Source organism: Schistocerca americana, unplaced genomic scaffold (assembly GCF_021461395.2).
Source record: "Schistocerca americana isolate TAMUIC-IGC-003095 unplaced genomic scaffold, iqSchAmer2.1 HiC_scaffold_25, whole genome shotgun sequence".
Lineage (NCBI taxonomy): Eukaryota > Metazoa > Arthropoda > Insecta > Orthoptera > Acrididae > Schistocerca > Schistocerca americana.
Window position 1 is genome coordinate 886,807 of NW_025725961.1, and position 16,584 is coordinate 903,390.

Here is a 16,584-nt window from a genome sequence, read left to right on the forward strand (position 1 = left end):
GACCTCTCCTGTGGGTCCAGTTTTAGATTCCGATGTTTCACTTCAGGTTTACTGTATCCCTTGGACCTTCTTAGTGACGATGAAACACAGAAATTGCATCGGAATTAAATTCAAAAGGCACAATGCCGACTTAAGGACAAGAGGACTGACACTCTAACTATCTATGATTTGAACCGCTCCTGTGAGTCAAGTTTAAGATTCCGATGCTTCACTTCAGGTTTACTGTATACCTTGGACCTTCTTATTGACGATGAAACACAGAAATTGCATCCGAATGTAATACAAAAGGCGCAATGCCGACTTAAGTACACTCTAACTCTCAATGATTTGAACCTCTCCTGTGGGCCCAGTTTTAGATACCAATGCTTCACTTCATGTTTACTGTATACCATGGACCTTCTTATTGACGACGAAAAACAGACATTGCATCCGATTTTAATGCAAAAGGCACAATGCCGACCTAAGTACAAGTGCACTGACACTCTCACTTTCTATGATTTGAACCTCTCCTGTTAGTCCAGTTTTGGATTCCGATGCTTCACTTCAGGTTTACTGTATCCCTTGGACCTACTTATTGGCGATGAAACATAGAAATTGCTTCCGAATTTAATACAAAAGTCACAATGCTAACTTAAGTACAAGTGGACTGACACTCTAACTTTCTATGATTTGAACCTCTCCTGTGAGACCAGTGTTAGATTCCGATGCTTCACTTCAGGTTTACTGTATCCATTGGACCTTTTAATTGACGATGAAACACAGAAATTGCATCCAAATTTAATACAAAAGGCACAATGTTGACTTAAGTACAAGAGGACTGACACTGTAACTTTCTATGATTTGAACCTCTCCTGTGAGTACAGTTTTAGATTCCTATGCTTCACTTCAGGTTTACTGTATCCCTTGGACCTTCTTAGTGGCGATGAAACACAGAAATTGCATCGGATTTAAATTCAAAAGGCACAATGCCGAGTTAAGTGCAAGAGGACAGACACTCAAACTTTCTATGATTTGGACCTCTCCTGTGAGTCCAGATTTAGATTCCGAAGCTTGACCTCAGATTTACTGTATTCCTTGGACCTTCTTATTGACGATGAAACACAGAAATTGCATCCGAATATAATAAAATGGGCACAATGGCGACTTAAGTACAAGAGCACTGACACTCTCACTTTCTATGATTTGAACCTCTCCTGTGAGTACAGTTTTACATTCCGATGCTTCACTTCAGGTTTACTGTATCCCTTGGACCTTCGCATTGACGATGAAACACAGAAATTGCATCGGAATTAATTTCAAAAGGCAGAATGCCGACTTAAGTACAAGAGGACTGACACTCTAACTTTCTATGATTTGAACCACTCCTGTGAGCCCAGTTTAAGATTCCAATGCTTCACTTCAGGTTTACTGTATTCCTTGGACTTTCTTATTGACAATGAATCACAGAAATTGCATCCGAATTTAATACAAAGGGCACAATGCCGACTTAAGTACAAGAGCACTGACACTCTCATTTTCTATGATTTGAACCTCTCCAGTGAGTCCAGTTTTGGATTCCGATGATTCACTTCAGGTTTACTGTATCCCTTGGACCTTCTTATTGGCGATGAAACATAGAAACTGCTTCCGAATTTAATACAAAAGTCACAATGCCGACTTAAGTACAACTGGACTGACACTCTAACTTTCTATGATTTGAACCTCTCCTGTGAGTCCAGTGTTAGATTCCGATGCTTCACTTCAGGTTTACTGTATCCCTTGGACCTTTTAATTGACGATGAAATACAGAAATTGCATCCGAATTTAATACAAAAGGCACAATGTTGACCTAAGTACAAGAGGACTGACACTCTAACTTTCTATGATTTGAACCCCTCCTGTGAGTACAGTTTTAGGTTCCGATGCTTCACTTCAGGTTTACTGTAACCTTGGACCTTCTTATTGACGATGAAACACAGAAAATGCATTAGAATTTAATACAAATTGCACAATGCCAAACTTAGTACAAGAGGACTGACACTCTAACTTTCTATGATTTTAACCCCTCCTGTGAGTCCAGTTTTAGATTCCGATGCTTCACTTCAGGTTTACTGTATCCCTTGGACCTTCTTAGTGACGATGAAACACAGTAATTGCACCCGAATTAAATTCAAAAGCCACAATGCCGACTTAAGTACAAATGGACTGACACTCTAACTATCTATGATTTGAACCGCTCCTGTGAGTCCAGTTTTAGATTCCGATGCTTCACTTCAGGTTTACTGTATACCTTGAACCTTCTTATTGACCATGAAACACAGAAATTGCATCCGAATTTAATACAAAAGGCACAATGCCGACTTAATTAAAAGAGGACTGACACACTAACTTTGTATGATTTGACCTCTCCTGTGGGTCCAGTTTTAGATTCCGATGTTTCACTTCAGGTTTACTGTATCCCTTGGACCTTCTTAGTGACGATGAAACACAGAAATTGCATCGGAATTAAATTCAAAAGGCACAATGCCGACTTAAGGACAAGAGGACTGACACTCTAACTATCTATGATTTGAACCGCTCCTGTGAGTCAAGTTTAAGATTCCGATGCTTCACTTCAGGTTTACTGTATACCTTGGACCTTCTTATTGACGATGAAACACAGAAATTGCATCCGAATGTAATACAAAAGGCGCAATGCCGACTTAAGTACACTCTAACTCTCAATGATTTGAACCTCTCCTGTGGGCCCAGTTTTAGATTCCAATGCTTCACTTCATGTTTACTGTATACCATGGACCTTCTTATTGACGACGAAAAACAGACATTGCATCCGATTTTAATGCAAAAGGCACAATGCCGACATAAGTACAAGTGCACTGACACTCTCACTTTCTATGATTTGAACCTCTCCTGTTAGTCCAGTTTTGGATTCCGATGCTTCACTTCAGGTTTACTGTATCCCTTGGACCTAGTTATTGGCGATGAAACATAGAAATTGCTTCCGAATTTAATACAAAAGTCACAATGCTAACTTAAGTACAAGAGGACTGACACTCTAACTTTCTATGATTTGAACCTCTCCTGTGAGACCAGTGTTACATTCCGATGCTTCACTTCAGGTTTACTGTATCCATTGGACCTTTTAATTGACGATGAAACACAGAAATTGCATCCAAATTTAATACAAAAGGCACAAAGCCAACTTAAGTACAAGAGGACTGACACTCTAACTTTCTATTATTTGAACCTCTTCTGTGAGACCAGTTTTAGATTTCGATGCTTCACTTCAATTTTACTGTATACCTTGGACCTTCTTGTTGAAGATGAAACACAGGAATTGCATTCGAATTTAATACAAAAGGCACAATGTTGACTTAAGTACAAGAGGACTGACACTCTAACTTTCTATGATTTGAACCTCTCCTGTGAGTACAGTTTTAGATTCCTATGCTTCACTTCAGGTTTACTGTATTCCTTGGACCTTCTTATTGACAATGAATCACAGAAATTGCATCCGAATTTAATACACAGGGCACAATGCCGACTTAAGTACAAGAGCACTGACACTCTCACTTTCTATGATTTGAACCTCTCCTGTGAGTCCAGTTTTAGATTCCGATGCTTCACTTCAGGTTTACTGTATCCCTTGGACCGTCGTATTGACGATGAAACACAGAAATTGCATCGGAATTAAATTCAAAATGCAGAATGCCGACTTACGTACAAGAGGACTGACACTCTAACAATCTATGATTTGAACCGCTCCTGTGAGTCCAGTTTTAGATTCCGATGCTTCACTTCAGGTTTACAGTATACCTTGGACCTTCTTATTGACGATGAAATACAGAAATTGCATCCGAATTTAATACAAAAGGCACAATACCGACTTAAGTACAAGAGGACTGACACTCTAACTTTCTATAATTTGACCTCTAATGTGGGTCCAGTTTTAGATTCCGATGTTTCACTTCAGGTTTACTGTATCCGTTGGACCTTCTTATTGACGACGAAACACTGAAATTGCATCCGAATTTATTACAAAAGGCACAATGCCGACTTAAGTACACTCTAACTCTCTATGATTTGAACCTCTCCTGTGAGCCCAGATTTAGATTCCAATGCTTCACTTCATGTTTACTGTATACCATGGACCTTCTTATTGACGACGAAAAACAGACATTGCATCCGATTTTAATGCAAAAGGCACAATGCCGACCTAAGTACAAGAGCACTGACACTCTCACTTTCTATGATTTGAACCAATCTGTGAGTCCAGTTTTGGATTCCGATGCTTCACTTCAGGTTTACTGTATCCCTTGGACCTTTTAATTGACGATGAAACACAGAAATTGCATCCAATTTTAATACAAAAGCACAAAGCCAACTTAAGTACAAGAGGACTGACACTCTAACTTTCTATGATTTGAACCTCTTCTGTGAGACCAGTTTTAGATTTCGATGCTTCACTTCAATTTTATTGTATACCTTTGACCTTCTTGTTGACGATGAAACACAGGAATTGCATTCGAATTTAATACAAAAGGCACAATGTTGACTTAAGTACAAGAGGACTGACACTCTAACTTTCTATGATTTGAACCTCTCCTGTGAGTACAGTTTTAGATTCCTATGCTTCACTTCAGGTTTACTGTATCCCTTGGACCTTCTTAGTGGCGATGAAACACAGAAATTGCATCGGAATTAAATTCAAAAGGCACAATGCCGAGTTAAGTGCAAGAGGACTGACACTCAAACTTTCTATGATTTGGACCTCTCCTGTGAGTCCAGATTTAGATTCCGAAGCTTGACCTCAGATTTACTGTATTCCTTGGACCTTCTTATTGACGATGAAACACAGAAATTGCATCCGAATTTAAAACAAAAGGCACAGTGCCGATTTAAGTACAAGAGGACTGACACTCTTACTTTTTATGATTTGAACCACTCCTGTGAGCCCAGTTTTAGATTCCAATGCTTCACTTCAGGTTTACTGAATTCCTTGGACCTTCTTATTGACAATGAATCACAGAAATTGCATTAGAATTTAATACAAAGGGCACAATGCCGACTTAAGTACAAGAGCACTGACACTCTCACTTTCTATGATTTGAACCTCTCCTGTGAGTCCAGTTTTAGATTCCGATGCTTCACTTCAGGTTTAGTGTATCCCTTGGACCTTCGAATTGACGATGAAACACAGAAATTGCATCGGAATTTAATTCAAAAGGCACAATGCCGACTTAAGTACAAGAGGACTGACACTCTAACTTTCTATGATTTGTACCTCTCCTGTGAGTCCAGTTTTAGAGTCCGATGCTTCACTTCAGGTTTACTGTAAACCTTGGACCCTCTTATTGACGATGAAACACAGAAATTGCATCCGAATTTAATACAAAAGGCACAATGCCGACTTAGGCACAAGTGGACTGACACTCTAACATTCTATGATTTGAACCTCTCCTGTGTGTCCAGTTTCAGATTCCGATGCTTCACTTCAGTTTTACTGTATACCTTGGACGATCTTTTTGACGAGGAGGCACAGAAATTGCATCGTAATTAAATTCAAAAGGGACAATGCCGACTTAAGTACAAGAGGACTGACACTCAAACTTTCTATGATTTGAACCTCTCCTGTGAGTCCGGTTTTAGATTCTGATAACTCACTTCAGCTTTAGTGTATCCCTTGGACCTTCTTATTGACGATGAAACACAGAAATTGCATCCGAATTTAATAGAAAAGGCACGATGCCGACTTAATTACAAGAGGACTGACTCTCTAACTTTATATGATTTGAAACTCTCCGATGAGTCCAGTTTTAGATTCTGATAATTCACTTCAGGTTTACTGTATCCCTTGGACCTTCTTATTGCGGATGAAACACAGAAATTGCATCCGAATTAAACACAAAAGGCACAATGCCGACTTAAGTACAAGAGGACTGACACTCTAACTTTCTATGATTTGAACCTCTCCTGTGAGTCCAGTTTTAGATTCCGATGCTTCACTTCAGGTTTAGTGTATCCCTTGGACCTTCGTATTGACGATGAAACACAGAAATTGCATCGGAATTTAATTCAAAAGGCACAATGCCGACTTAAGTACAAGAGGACTGACACTCTAACTTTCTATGATTTGAACCTCTCCTGTGAGTCCAGTGTTAGATTCCGATGCTTCACTTCAGGTTTACTGTATCCCTTGGACCTTTTAATTGACGATGAAACACAGAAATTGCATCCGAATTTAATACAAAAGGCACAATGTTGACTTAAGTACAAGCGGACTAACACTCTAACTTTCAGTGATTCGAACCTCTCCTGTGAGTACAGTTTTAGGTTCCGATGCTTCACTTCAGTTTTACTGTAACCTTGGACTTTCTTATTGACGATGAAACACAGAAAATGCATTAGAATTTAATACAAAGGGCACAATGCCAAACTTAGTACAAGAGGACTGACTCTCTAACTTCTATGATTTTAACCCCTCCTGTGAGTCCAGTTTTAGATTCCGATGCTTCACTTCAGGTTTAGTGTATCCCTTGTACCTTCTTAGTGACGATGAAACACAGAAATTGCATCGGAATTAAATTCAAAAGGCACAATGCCGACTTAAGTACAAGAGGACTGACACTCTAACTTTCTATGATTTGACCTCTCCTGTGGGTCCAGTTTTAGATTCCGATGTTTCACTTCAGGTTTACTGTATCCCTTGGACCTTCTTAGTGACGATGAAACACATAAATTGCATCCGAATTTAATACAAAAGGCACAATGCCGACATAAGTACAAGAGGACTGACACTCTAACTTTCTATCATTTGAACCACTCCTGTGAGCCCAGTTTTAGATTTCAATGCTTCACTTCAGGTTTACTGTATTCCTTGGACCTTCTTATTGACAATGAATCACAGAAATTGCATCCGAATTTAATAAAAGGGGCACAATGCCGACTTAAGTACAAGAGCATTGACACTCTCACTTTCTATGATTTGAACCTCTCCTGTGAGTCCAGTTTTAGATTCCAATGCTTCACTTCAGGTTTACTGTATCCTTTGGACCTTCGTATTGACGATGAAACACAGAAATTGCATCGAAATTAAATTCAAAAGGCAGAATGCCGAATTAAGTACAAGAGGACTGACACTCTAACTTTATATGATTTGTATCTCTCCTGTGAGTCCAGTTTTAGATTCCAATGCTTCACTTCAGGTTTACTGTATACCTTGGACCCTCTTATTGAGGATGAAACACAGAAATTGCACCCGAATTTAATACAAAAGGCACAATGCCGACTTAAGTACAGGAGGACTGACACTCTAACTTTCTATGATTTGAACCTCTCCTGTGAGTCCAGTTTTAGATTTCGATGCTTCACTTCAGGTTTACTGTATCCCTTGGACCTTCTTATTGACGATGAAACACAGAAATTGCATCCGAATTTAATACAAAACAACAATGCCGACTTAAGTACAAGAGGACTAACTATCTAACTTTCTATGATTTGAAGCTCACCTGTGAGTCCAGTTTTAGATTCCGATGCTTTACTTCAGGTTCTCTGTATACCTTGGACCTTCTTTTTGACGAGGAAGCACAGAAATTGCATCGGAATTAAATTCAATAGGCACAATGCCGACTAAAGTGAAAGAGGACTGACACTCTAACTTTCTATGATTTGAACCTCTCCTGTGAGTCCAGTTTTGGATTCCGATGGTTCACCTCACGATTACTGTATACCTTGGACCTTCTTAGTGACGATGAAACACATAAATTGCATCCGAATGTAATACAAAAAGCATAGTGCCGATTTAAGTACAAGAGGACTGACATTCTAACTTTCTATGATTTGAACCTCTCCTGTGAGTCCAGCTTAATTTCCGATGCTTCACTTCAGGTTTACTGTAACCCTGGGATCATCTTATTGACGATGAAGCACAGAAATCTCATCGGAATGTAATACAGACGCACATTTCCGACTTAAGTACAAGAGGACTGACACTCTAACTTCCTATAATTTGAAAATATCCTGTGAGTCCAATTTTAGATTCCGATGCTCCACTTCAGGTTTACTGTATCCCTATGACCTTATTGACGACGAAGCACAGAAATTGCATCGGAATTAAATTCAAAAGGCACAATGCCGACTTAAGTACAAGAGGACTGACGCTCCAAATTTCTATGATTTCAACCTCTCCTGTGAGTCCAGTTTTAGATTCCGATGCTTCACTTCAGGTTTACTGTATCCCTTGGACCTTCTTATTGACGATGAAGCACAGAAATTGCATCCAAATTTAATACAAAAGGCACAATGACGACTTAAGTACAAGAGGACTGACACTCTAACTTTCTATGATTTGAACCGCTCCTGGAAGTCCAGTTTTAGATTGCGATGCTTGACTTCAGGTTTATAGTATACCTTGGACCTTCTTATTGACGATGAAACACAGAAATTGCATCCGAATTTAATACAAAAGACACAATGCCGACTTAAGTACAGGAGGACTGACACTATAACTTTCTATGATTTGAACCTCTCCTGTGGGTCCAGTTTTAGATTTCGATGCTTCACTTTAGGTTTACTGTATCCCTTGGACCTTCTTATTCACGATGAAACACAGAAATTGCATCCGAATTTAATACAAAAGGCACAATACCGACTTAGGTACAAGAGGACAGACACACTCACTTACTATGATTTGAACCTCTCCTGTGGGTCCAGATTTAGATTCCGATGCTTCACTTCAGGTTTACTGTATACCTTGGAACGTCTTATTGGCGATGAAACACATAATTGCATCGGAATTAAATTCAAAAGGCACATTGCCGACTTAAGTACTAGAGGACTGACACTCTACCTTTCAAGGATTTGAACCTCTCCTGTGAGTTCAGTTTTAGATTCCGATGTTTCATTTCAGGTTTACTGTATCCCTTAGACCTACTTAGTGACGATGAAACACAGAAATTGCATCCGAATTTAAAACAAAAGGCACAATGCCGACTTAAGGACAAGACGACTGACACTCTAACTTTCTATCAAGTGAACCTCCCCTGTGAGTCCAGTTTTAGATTGCGATGCTTCATTGCAGGTTTACTGTATCCCTTGGACCTACTTATTGACGATGAAACACAGAAATTGCATCCGAATTTAAAACAAAAGGCACAATGCCGACTTAAGGACATGAGGACTGACACTCTAACTTTCAATGAAATGAACCTCTCTTGTGAGTCCAGTTTTAGATTGCGATGCTTCACTTCAGGTTTACTGTATCCCTTGGACCTTCTTATTGACGATGAAACACAGAAATTGCATCCGAATTTAATACAAAAGGGCACAATGCCGACTTAGGTACAAGAGGACTGACACACTCACTCACTATGATTTGAACCTCTCCTGTGGGTCCAATTTTAGATTCCGATGCATCACTTCAGGTTTACTGTATACCTTGGAACATCTTATTGACGATGAAACACAGAAATTGCATCGGAATTAAATTCAAAAGGCACATTGCCGACGTAAGTACAAGAGGACTGACACTCTAACTTTCTAGGATTTGAACCTCTCCTGTGAGTTCAGTTTTAGATTCCGATGCTTCATTTCAGGTTTACTGTATCCTTTCGATCTACTTATTGACGATGAAGCACAGAAATTGCATCCGAATTTAAAACAAAACGCACAATGCCGACCTAAGGACAAGAGGACTGACACTCTAACTTTCTATGAAATGAACCTCTCCTGTGAGTCCAGTTTTAGATTCCGATGCTTCACTTCAGGTTTACTGTATCCCTTGGACCTTCTTATTGACGATGAAACACAGAAATTGCATCCGAATTTAATTCAAAAGGCACAATGACGACTTAAGTACAAGAGGACTGACACACTTACTTTCTATGATTTGAACCGCTCCTGTGAGTCCAGTTTTAGATTGCGATGCTTGACTTCAGGTTTATTGTATACCTTGGACCTTCTTATTGACGATGAAACACAGAAATTGCATCCGAATTTAATACAAAAGGCACAATGCCGACTTAAGTACAAGAGGACTGTCACTCTAACTTTCTATGATTTGAACCTCTCCTGTGAGTCCAGTTTTAGATTCCGATGCTTCATTTCAGGTTTACTGTATACCTTGGACCTTCTTATTGACGATGAAACACAGAAATAGTATCCGAATTTAATACAAAAGGCACAATGCCGACTTAAGTACAAGAGGACTGACACTAACTTTCTATGATATGAACCTCTCCTGTGAGTCCAGTTTTAGTTTGCGATGCTTGACTTCAGGTTTATTGTATACCTTGGACATTCTTATTGACGATGAAACACAGAAATTGCATCCGAATTTAATACAAAAGGCACAATGCCGACTTAAGTACAAGAGGACTGACACTCTAACTTTCTATGATTTGAACCTCTCCTGTGAGTCCAGTTTTAGATTCCGATGCTTCACTTCAGGTTTACTGTATACCGTGGACCTTCTTATTGACGATGAAACACAGAAATTGCATCCGAATTTATTACAAAAGGCACAATGCCGACTTAAGTACAAGAGAACTCACACTATAACATTCTACGATTTGAACCTCTCCTGTGAGTCCAGTTTTAGATTCCGATGGTTCACTTCAGGTTTACTGTATCCCTTGGACCTTCTTATTGACGATGAAACACAAACATTGCATCCGAATTTAATACAAAAGGCACAATGCCGAATTAAGTACAAGAGGACTGGCACTCTAACTTTCTATGATTTGAACCTCTCCTGTGAGTCCAGTTTTAGATTCCGATGCTTCACTTCAGGTTTACTGTATCCCTTGGAACTCCTTATTGCCAATGAAACACAGAAATTGCATCCGAATTTAATACAAAAGGCACAATTCCGACTTAAGTACAAAAGGACTGACACTCTGACTCTCTATGTTGTGAACCTCTCCTGTGAGTCCAGTTTTAGATTCCGATGCTTCTGGGTTACTGTTTCCCTTGGACCTTCTTATTGACAATGAAACACAGAATTTGCATCCGAATTTAATACAAAAGGCACAATGCCGACTTAGGTACAAGAGGACTGACACACTCACTTACTATGATTTGAACCTCTCCTGTGGGTCCAGTTTTAGATTCCGATGCTTCACTTCAGGTTTACTGTATACCTTGGAACATCTTATTGACGATGAAACACAGAAATTGCATCGGAATTAAACTCAAAAGGCACATTGCCGACTTAAGTACAAGAGGACTGACACTCTAACTTTCTAGGATTTGAACCTCTCCTGTGAGTTCAGTTTTAGATTCCGATGCTTCATTTCAGGTTTACTGTATCCCTTGGACCTACTTATTGACGATGTAGCACAGAAATTGCATCCGAATTTAAAACAAAAGGCACAAGACCGACTTAAGGACAAGAGGACTGACACTCTAACTTTCTATGAAATGAACCTCTCCTGTGAGTCCAGTTTTAGATTCCGATGCTTCACTTCAGGTTTACTGTATCCCTTGGACCTTTTTATTGACGATGAAACACAGAAATAGCATCCGAATTTAATACAAAAGGCACAATGCCGACTTAAAAACAAGAGGACTGACACTCTAACTTTCTATGATTTGAACCGCTCCTGTGGGTCCAGTTTTGGATTGCGATACTTCACTTCAGGTTTACTGTATCCCTTGGACCTTCTTATTGACGTTGACACACAGAAATTGCATCCGAATTTAATACAAAATGCACAATGCCGACTTAGGTACAAGAGGACTGACACACTCACTTACTATGATTTGAACCTCTCCTGTGGGTCCAGTTTTAGATTCCGATGCTTCACTTCAGGTTTACTGTATACCTTGGAACATCTTATTGACGATGAAACACAGAAATTGCATCGGAATTAAACTCAAAAGGCACATTGCCGACTTAAGTACAAGAGGACTGACACTCTAACTTTCTAGGATTTGAACCTCTCCTGTGAGTTCAGTTTTAGATTCCGATGCTTCATTTCAGGTTTACTGTATCCCTTGGACCTACTTATTGACGATGAAGCACAGAAATTGCATCCGAATTTTAAACAAAAGGCACAAGGCCGACTTAAGGACAAGAGGACTGACACTCTAACTTTCTATGAAATGAACCTCTCCTGTGAGTCCAGTTTTAGATTCCGATGCTTCACTTCAGGTTTACTGTATCCCTTGGACCTTTTTATTGACGATGAAACAAAGAAAGAGCATCCGAATTTAATACAAAAGGCACAATGCCGACTTAAGTACAAGAGGACTGACACTCTAACTTTCTATGATTTGAACCGCTCCTGTGAGTCCAGTTTTAGATTGCGATGCTTGACTTCAGGTTTATTGTATACCTTGGACCTTCTTATTGACGATGAAACACAGAAATTGCATCCGAATTTAATACAAAAGGCACGATGCCGACATAAGTACAAGAGGACTGACACTCTAACTTTCTATGATTTCAACCTCTCCTGTGAGTCCAGTTTTAGATTCCGATGCTTCACTTCAGGTTTACTGTATACCTTGGACCTTCTTATTGACGATGAAACACAGAAATTGCATCCGAATTTAATACAAAAGGCACAATGCCGACTTAAGTACAAGAGTACTGACACTAACTTTCTGTGATTTGAACCTCTCCTGTGTGTCCAGCTTTAGATTGCGATGCTTCACTTCAGGTTTAATGTATACCTTAGACCTTCTTATTGACGATGAAACACAGAAATGGCATACGAATTTAATACAAAAGGCACAATGCCGACTTCAGTACAAGAGGACTGATACTCTAACTTTCTATGATTTGAACCTCTCCTGTGAATCCAGTTTTAGATTCCGATGCTTCACTTCAGGTTTGCTGTATACCTTGGACCTTCTTATTGACGATGAAACATAGAAATTGCATCCGAATTTAATACAAAAGACACAATGCCGACTTAAGTACAAGAGGACTGACACTCTCACTTTCTATGATCTGAACCTCTCCTGTGAGTGCAGTTTTAGATTCTGATGCTTCACTTCAGGTTTACAGTGTTCCTTGGACCTTCTTATTTACGATGAAGCACAGAAAGTGCTTCGGAATTAAATTCAAAAGGCACAATGCCGACTTAAGTACAAGAGGACTGACACTATAACTTTCTATGATTTGAACCACTCCTGTGAGTCCAGTTTTAGATTGCGATGCTTCACTTCAGGTTTACTGTATCCCTTGGACCTTCTTATTGAAGATGAAGCAAAGAAATTGCATTGGAATTAAATTCAAAAGGCACAATGCCGACTTAAGTACAAGAGGACTGGCACTCTAACTTTCTATGATTTGAACCTCTCCTGTGAGTCCAGTTTTGGATTCCGATGGTTCACCTCACGTTTACTGTATACCTTGGACCTTCTTAGTGACGATGAAACACATAAATTGCATCCGAATGTAATACAAAAAGAATAGTGCCGATTTAAGTACAAGAGGACTGACATTCTAACTTTCTATGATTTGAACCTCTCCTGTGAGTCCAGCTTAATTTCCGATGCTTCACTTCAGGTTTACTGTAACCCTGGGATCATCTTATTGACGATGAAGCATAGAAATTGCATCGGAATGTAATTCAGACGCACATTTCCGACTTAAGTACAAGAGGACTGACACTCTAACTTCCTATAATTTGAAAATATCCTGTGAGTCCAATTTTAGATTCAGATGCTCCACTTCAGGTTTACTGTATCCCTATGACCGTATTGACGACGAAGCACAAAAATTTGCATCGGAATTAAATTCAAAAGGCACAATGCCGACTTAAGTACAAGAGGACTGACGCTCCAACGTTCTATGATTTGAACCTATCCTGTGAGTCCAGTTTTAGATTCCGATGCTTCACTTCAGGTTTACTGTATCCCTTGGACGTTCTTATTGACGATGAAACACAGAAATTGCATCCGAATTTAATACAAAAGGCCCAATGCCGACTTAAGTACAAGAGGACTGACACTCCAAATTTCTATGATTTCAACCTCTCCTGCGCGTCCAGTTTTAAATTCCGATGCTTCACTTCAGGTTTACTGTATCCCTTGGACCTTCTTATTGACGATGAAGCACAGAAATTGCATCGGCATTAAATTCAAAAGGCACAATGCCGACTTAAGTACAAGAGGACTGACACTCTAACTTTCTATGATTTGAACCTCTCCTGTGAGCCCAGATTTTGATTCCGATGCTTCACTTCAGGTTTACTGTATAATTTGGACCTTCTTATTGACGATGATACTCAGAAATTGCATCCGAATTTTTAAAGAAAAGGCACAATGCCGACTTAAGTACAAGAGGACTGACACTAAAACTTTCTATGATTTGAACCTCTCCTGTGAGTCAAGTTTAAATTCCGATGCTTCACTTCAGGTTTACCGTATCCCGTGGACCTTCTTATTGACGATGAGACACAGAAATGGCATCGGAATTAAATTCAAAAGGCACAATGCCGACTTAAGTACAGGAGGACTGACACTCTAACTTTCTATGATTTTAACCTCTCCTGTGAGTCCAGTTTTAGATTACAATGCTTCACGTTAGGTTTACTGTATCCCTTGGACCTTCTCATTAACGATGAAACACAGAAGTTGCATCGGAATTAAATTCAAATTGCACAATGCCGATTTAAGTACAAGAGTACTGACTCTCTAACTTTCTATGATCTTAACCTCTCCTGTGAGTCCAGTTTTAGATTCTGATGCTTCACCTCAGGTTTACTGTATCCCTTGGACCTTCTTATTGACGATGAAGCACAGAAATTGCATCGGAATGTAATTCAGAGAGCACAATGCCGACTTAAGTACAAGAGGACTGACACTCTAACTTTCTATGATTTAAACCTGTCCTGTGAATCCAGTTTTAGATTCCGATGCTTCACCTCAGGTTTATCGTATCCCTATGACCTAACTGACGATGAGGCACAGAAATTGCATCGGAATTAAATTCAAAAGGCACAATGCCGACATGAGTACAAGAGGACTGACGTTCCAACTTTCTATGATTTGAACCTCTCCTGTGAGTCCAGTTTTAGATTCCGATGCTTCACTTTAGGTTTACTGTACCCTTGGACCTTCTTATTGACGATGAAGCACAGAAATTGCATCGGAATGAAATTCAAAATGCACAATGCCGACTTAAGTACAAGAGGACTGACACTCTAAATTTCTATGATTTGAACCTCTCCTTTGAGTCCAGTTTTAGATTGCGATGCTTCACTTCAGGTTTACTGTATACCTTAGACCTTCTTATTGACGATGAAACACAGAAATTGCATCCGCATTTTTAAACAAAAGGCACAATGCCGACTTAAGTACAAGAGGACTGACGCTATTATTTTCTATGATTTTAACTTCTCCTGTGAGTCCAGTTTAAATTCCGATGCTTCACTTCAGGTTAACTGTATACCTTGGACCTTCGTTTTGAGGAGGAAGCACAGAAATTGCATCGGAATTAAATTCAAAAGGCACAATGCCGACTTAAGTACAAGAGGACTGACACTCTCACTCTCTATGATTTGAACCTCTCCTGTGAGTCCAGTTTTAGATTCCGATGCTTCACTTCAGGTTTACTGTAAACCTTGGACCTTCTTATTGACGATGAAACATGGAAATTGCATCCGAATATAATACAAAAGGCACAATGCCGACTTAAGTCCAAGAAGACTGACACTCTAACTTTCTATGATTTGAACCTCTCCTGTGAGTGCTGTTTTAGATTCCAATGCTTCACTTCAGGTTTACTGTATCCCTTGGACCTTCTTATTGACGATGAAACACAGAAATTGCAGCCGAATTTAATACAAAAGGCACAATGCCGACTTAAGTACAAGAGGACTGACACTCTAACTTTCTATGATTTGAACCTCTCCTGTGAGGCCAGTGTTAGATTCCGATGCTTCTCTTCAGGTTTACTGTATCCCTTGGACCTTCTTATTGACTATGAAACACAGAAATTGCATCCGAACTTAATACAAAAGGCACAATGCCGACTTAAGTACAAAAGGACTGACACTCTAGCTTTCTTTGATTTGATCCTCTCCTGTGAGTCCAGTTTTAGATTCCGATGCTTCACTTCAGGTTTACTGTGTTCCTTGGACCTTCTTATCGACGATGAAGCACAGAAAGTGCTTCGGAATTAAATTCAAAAGGCACAATGCTGACTTAAGTACAAGAGGACTTACACTCTAACTTTCTAGGATTTGAACCTCTTCTGTGAGTCCAGTTTTAGATTCCGATGCTTCACTTCAGGTTTACTGTATCCCTTAGACCATCTTATTGACGATAAAACACAGAAATTGCATCCGAATTTAATACAAAAGGCACTATGCCGACTTAAGTACAAGAGGACTGACACTCTAACTTTCTATGATCTGAACCTCTCCTGTGAGTCCAGCTTTAGATTCCGATGCTTCACTTCAGGTTTACTGTGTCCCTTGGACATTCTTATTGACGATGAAGCACAGAAAGTTCTTCGGAATTAAATTCAAAAGGCACAGTGCCGACTTAAGGACAAGAGGACTGACACTCTAACTTTCTATGGTTTGAACCTCTCCTGTCAGTCCAGTTTTAGATTCCGATACTTCACTTCAGGTTTAGTGTATCCCTTGG